Raw genomic sequence first — 6000 nt, forward strand, 5'->3', positions numbered from 1 at the left:
TGTTCACATCAAGTACATTGTTTTAACATTACACATTCATAACATAAATTGCTTGAGTGCTTCTTGAGTGCTTTTAACAACATAACATCTAACATTGCTTCATATTACTCTTCTGCTTACCTGTTACCTAAGAATACAAGTTATTTTGGAAAAACATCAACATATGAAATGTTGATGAGTTCATAAGCAATGTTGTGATAAATGATTTGTGTAGTTTGTAAAACCCAGAGAATCCGATATTTTCTTAAAAGACTTTTGTTTATCAAATTGTGAAGATCCATAAGTTGATGCATGAGTGATTTCAAAAACACACACACACACACACACATATATATATATATATATATATATATATATATAAAGGGTATTTTGTATTATAGTTATTAAATTTCGAACGAGTAATATTGAATTCCCCGGAAAACTCGATGTTTTCCGATTGTTGAAATGTATTCGTGATTACTGATTTTTGTATTGTCTTAACGAATGAATATTGATTAATCCACATTGTATATCGTCCTAATTTTGTCTACTTTGATTTCTCGTAAGCCTTAACGAATGAAGAGAAGGGGAGTATTATGTTCCACTACTATCGTAAGTACCTTGGGCCATCGTGGATGCGAAAAACACAATGGTCCAACTCGCATGTGATTATTGTGACCTTACTAGCTTTTCTAACGGGACACTTTGGCCCACTAGCACATAAAAGCTATTGAAAGTCCTTTTATAAAATATTGGGTCATTGAAGGCCCAATAACATATAAGCGTTATCCCTTTGGGCCCAAAGATCATGTTGGTGGGCTTGCAAGACCCAACAAGCATGATTTGAAACTCATAAGCCCAAAGTTTATAGATTTACTCATTGTAGTCATCACGTATCTATTGAAGATGTTTTGATTTAACGATTGTTGTTTTGCATTGTGTAACGCCCGGGTTTTCAGGGCTAAGCATTTTTGTCAATATAATAGTCTAGGTCAACTATTGTAACTCTTTTTGAAGTAATAAATATGAAATATTTGAGTATTATGTGAATTATGTGTGTTTATGTGTTTATTATTTAATTATAAATGTATAATTAATAAAGAATAAAAATGAGCGTCAAAATTAAAGTGTGAGATAATCCCGATATCTCTACATAAAGTTGTAGAATATGTCCCAAGGTTTCCGTGCATATAAAGAATGCCGAAATCCGAGCTATAAAGAAGAAGTTATGGCCCGCCGAAGTTTTACGACAAAACCGGCACGACACCGGGAGACGTAAATAGTGAATTTACGATAGAAGACTTTTTAGCCTTAGCAATCTAAACAAAAGTCGTAGAATATGTTAAACTAAGAACATCGATAAAAAGAAAGCCCAAATCTGACTTCGTATGAAGAAGTTATGATTTTTCTAAGATTCGGCTTAGCAGTGCACGGCCTGAAACTCGAATTTTAGTTCGAGCGGTTTTTGGCTTACGCAACATAAATGAGAGTTGAAGATCTCATTAATAGGAAATCAACGGTAAAAAGACAGACAAAAACAGAGTCCGTATGTAGAAGTTATTAATTTTACGCAGACGTTTAACAGTATAATCTCCTTGTACTGTTAAATTTAAGATCGGTCGAGAATTAGCTGACGGTGTCAAAATGAAAGTTGTAGATCTTATTATTACCTACGCGTGGATATAAAGAACGTCAAAAACGGAGGTCGTATGTGAAAGTTACGGATTTTAGAAGTCGGAAGTGTGCTGTGCGAAAATGGGTGATGTGGCACAATCTTGGCCATTGCTTTCTCCCCAAGGCTTGCCACCAGATGGTGACATGTGGCACCAAGTTCAGCCACATTTCACCCTATAAATACCACCTCTCCCACCCTCATTTTCTTCACACCTTTCCCATTCTTTCTTCTCTTTACTCTCTCTCTCTCTCTCTCTAGAACCTCTCTCTAGCCCCGAAATCCCCCGAAAAGCCTAGGGAACCTCCCTAGCACGAGGCGGAAGCCCCGGAGTGCTTGAAGGCTCCGAGAAGAATAGCTTTTCGGCTCGGGAACGCTGCTCCAAGCAAATCCCGGTTTTCTATAAAACCCGCTGTAAGTGAGCTACGCCTACGCTATTTTTAATATAACTTTTATTTAATTATAGTAACGTTATTAGGAACTTATAATAAATACTTGGGCTATTATTATGGGTTATATAAGTATTTTTTTTGACGCTTATATAATAATAATAATAGCTAGACTATTAATTAGTCTCGACGAATAATAAACTAAACTCTAGTGGTAATAATACTAGGTTTCGTCGAAGAAAAATTCTTTTTAAGAAGCGAAGCGCTGTCTGAGTTCGGAATCACCACCTTTTCCGGTGAGTGCATAGTTACCTTCAACTTACACATAGATATGAAGTATTTTATATAAATTACGTGCTATGTGTGCATATTATCTGAATACTTGCTATCTATGCTAGATGAACGTTGTTATACATGTTTTCAATGATTTAAACTGTATATGTATTTTATATCTACGAAAATGTTGGGGTAAAACATGGGTAGATGTAATAGGTGATGTGTGATAAAATGATGAGAGGCCTCGATGTTGTTGTTGATCCAGTCATCTAGCGGAGTATAGATGACGACCACGGACTCTTCTAGACAGTCCAGTGGAACACTAGCAGGTTCGCAACCTGTAGGTGTTGTGAACGATGTGTTCACCGGTGTACTCCATCCCCCACATGGTTGCCTATTAGGACATTTATTGCTGAGGAATCCCCTTAGCAGTAGTGTTCGTCCCGATGATAATCCTTAGGCTAGGTCCCTTATGATAGGTGTTTAGGGACGTAAAGTGAGGATAACGGGAACGGGTAATCGGGTTATTGTTGATTGATGAAATTAATAAACTTATTTATTGTGGGTTGAAAACCCTATGTGCTCACCAGGCTCCCAAGCCTGACCCACTCAGTTTTATGTATTACAGGTAGTGGCGCATGAGCATAGGTGTGATGTTTTGGACGAGGGATTACGGATATAGACCTGTAGATATGAAATAATGTAGTAAGACTTATATTGTACTGTTTATACTTTTGATCTGTACGAACATGACATCCCGAGTCTTTTAATGAATACATTTCTATGGAAATGCTTTTGATAAATCTTTATCATATTATTGTTTTGGGACAAATTCCGCAAACCATTTATTAAAAGATAACTCTGATTTTGAAATAAAGTATAAACAAAACCGGTCTTTTCTGGCCGTGACTTTGGGGATGTCACAGTTGGTATCAGAGCATTAGTTTAAGCGAACTAGGAATTTGTAGGATTTCTAGACTTAAACTTAGAATGCTAAGCGATGATTGTGAGGTGTGAGCACTAGCTTATTTTAGGAATTGTGCCTAAAATGCTTTTATGTGCTAAATGCTTTATGCATGATATGCTGTTATTTTGTTCGGATCTATGGTCTGTTGCCGACCGGATCTGGAAACCTTATGTGTTTAGGATTCTAAACGTACGACTACGATATTAGAACTAGCATGTAAACGTTTCGGAGTGATAAGGACGATTTAAAACGTCTCTCCTAAATAAAGATCTAAATCCACCTTATTCGGTATATAGATCAAGATGGTAAGGACCCGTAGCGGAAACGTAAACGCAAATGGGAACGGACACCAACCCCCCATGATCGAGCAAATACCAGTTGTGGAAGCCGCTGCCGGACCAATAACGATGGCCGGAGTGCAAGCGATGATCCAGGCAATGTTGGATCGTCAAATGGAGGAAACAAGGCGTTTGCTCCAGCAAAATCGAGAGGAAGCGACTATTCAACTCGAACAGCCCGAGTTAAACGAAGGGCAGACTGAAGAAGGAAACTACAGTGGGACTATTGGTCAAGCCAACCCACCGATAGTTAGGCAAAACCACCAGGATGGAGGAAATGATGGACGTGGATGCAAATACAAGGATTTCATGGCATCCAAGCCACCGAGTCTATCCGGAAGCCCGACGCCGGTGGAAGTCATGAACTGGATCTCTGAGATGGAGACAATGTTTGAGAGTTGCGAGTGTAGCAATAGGCAGAAGACTGCTCTTGCAGTTCCTCTATTGAAATCTGGAGTACTAAGCTGGTGGAAGCTATTAGCTGATTCAATGCCCAAAGGTGAAGCAAGCAAAATGTCGTGGGAGGATTTTCTGGTACAGTTGAAGATGCAATACTGCTCTGAGCAGGATCTTCTGGAGATCAGCAACGAATTCCAGAATCTGAAGAAGGGAAGAATAAGCGTTACTGAATACGCTGCAAGTTTTACTGAGAAAATGAAGCTTGTTCCTCACCTCGTCCCAACTGAACTCTCCAAGGTTAACAAATTTGCCCTCGGATTACCAGCGGACTTTGGTCCAATGGTCAAGCAAACTACCACTCTAAAAGCTGCCATCTGGGCTGCTAAGAATGTGGAGACCCAGATACGAGAAAAGGGTCTGGAGAGAGCGGAAGTGGGAGAGAAACGGAAATTTGACGGATCCTCGAGGTCCGGTAAGAAAGGTAGATTCTCGAAGTCTAGTTCGAGAGGAGGAGGATCAGAAGCAAAGTGGTGTGACAAGTGCAAGAAGAAGCACTCTGGGAAGTGTGATGGAGGGGTCACTTGTTACAAATGCGGAAAGCCTGGGCACTATGCCAACGAATGCACTCTTAACCAGAAGGCCTGTTATGGGTGTAATGAAGAAGGGCACATTTTGAAGGACTGCCCGAAGAAGAAGGAGGCAGGAAGACCCAACATACCACCAAAGCCGAAGGCGAGAGCCTTCCAGATGATGCTCGAGGCTGCAAAGGAGGCAGCAGACGTCGCTTCAGGTACCTTTCTTGTAAATGGTTTGCCTGCAAATATACTGTTTGATTCCGGAGCCAACTACTCCTTTGTGTCGCATAAATTTAGTGCGAAATTAGCATTACCTGTAGAAAAACTTGATAACGCCCTAATTGTAGAAGTTTCCAGTGGCAAATTCGTACCTGTTAGTAATCGTATTAGGAACATCGTCATTGACCTAAACGGAAACGAATTCCATGAGGAACTATTACCCATAGAGTTAAACGGTTTCGACATCGTTTTGGGTATGGATTGGCTTAGCGCCAACGATGCCGAGATATTATGCCGAAAGAAGATAGTTAGGATAAACCCACCCGGAAAGGAATCATTTATGGTGTACGGGGACAAACGCAGAGTAAATTCTGGAATCATCTCCCTGATGAAAGCCAGGAAATGTTTGTCCAAAGGATGTGCATCATACTTGGCATTCGTAATTGATGCTAAGAAGGAAAAGAAAGAGGTGCAGAATATACCGGTTGTGTGCGATTATCCAGAAGTCTTTCCCGAAGATCTTCCCGGATTACCACCTGATAGGCAAGTAGAGTTTCGTATAGACTTATTACCAGGAACAACACCGATAGCAAAGGCACCTTACCGATTAGCACCAACGGAGATGAAGGAGCTCATGACGCAACTTCAGGAGCTGTTGGACAGCGGTTTCATTCGACCTAGTTCATCACCCTGGGGAGCTCCGGTGTTATTCGTGAAGAAGAAGGATGGAAGCATGAGGATGTGCATAGACTACCGAGAGCTGAATAAGGCAACGGTGAAGAACAAGTATCCATTGCCGAGGATTGATGACCTATTCGATCAGCTGCAAGGTTCGAGCTACTTCTCAAAGATCGATCTTAGGTCAGGATATCATCAGCTGAAAGTGAGAGAGCAGGATATTGAGAAGACTGCATTCAGAACAAGATATGGACACTACGAGTTCTTGGTTATGTCATTCGGACTAACCAATGCTCCCGCAGCATTCATGGATTTGATGAACAGGGTTTGTAAACCATTCCTCGATAAATCCGTGATAGTGTTCATCGACGACATTCTCATTTACTCGAAAAGCCAGGAGGAGCATGGCAAGCATCTACGAGAAGTGTTAGAGGTGTTAAAGAAGGAGAAGCTTTTTGCAAAGTTCTCCAAATGCGACTTTTGGATACGGGAAGTCCAATTCTTGGGT

The sequence above is a fragment of the Lactuca saligna genome, chromosome 9, assembly GCF_052625555.1.
Source record: "Lactuca saligna cultivar CGN05327 chromosome 9, ASM5262555v1, whole genome shotgun sequence".
Lineage (NCBI taxonomy): Eukaryota > Viridiplantae > Streptophyta > Magnoliopsida > Asterales > Asteraceae > Lactuca > Lactuca saligna.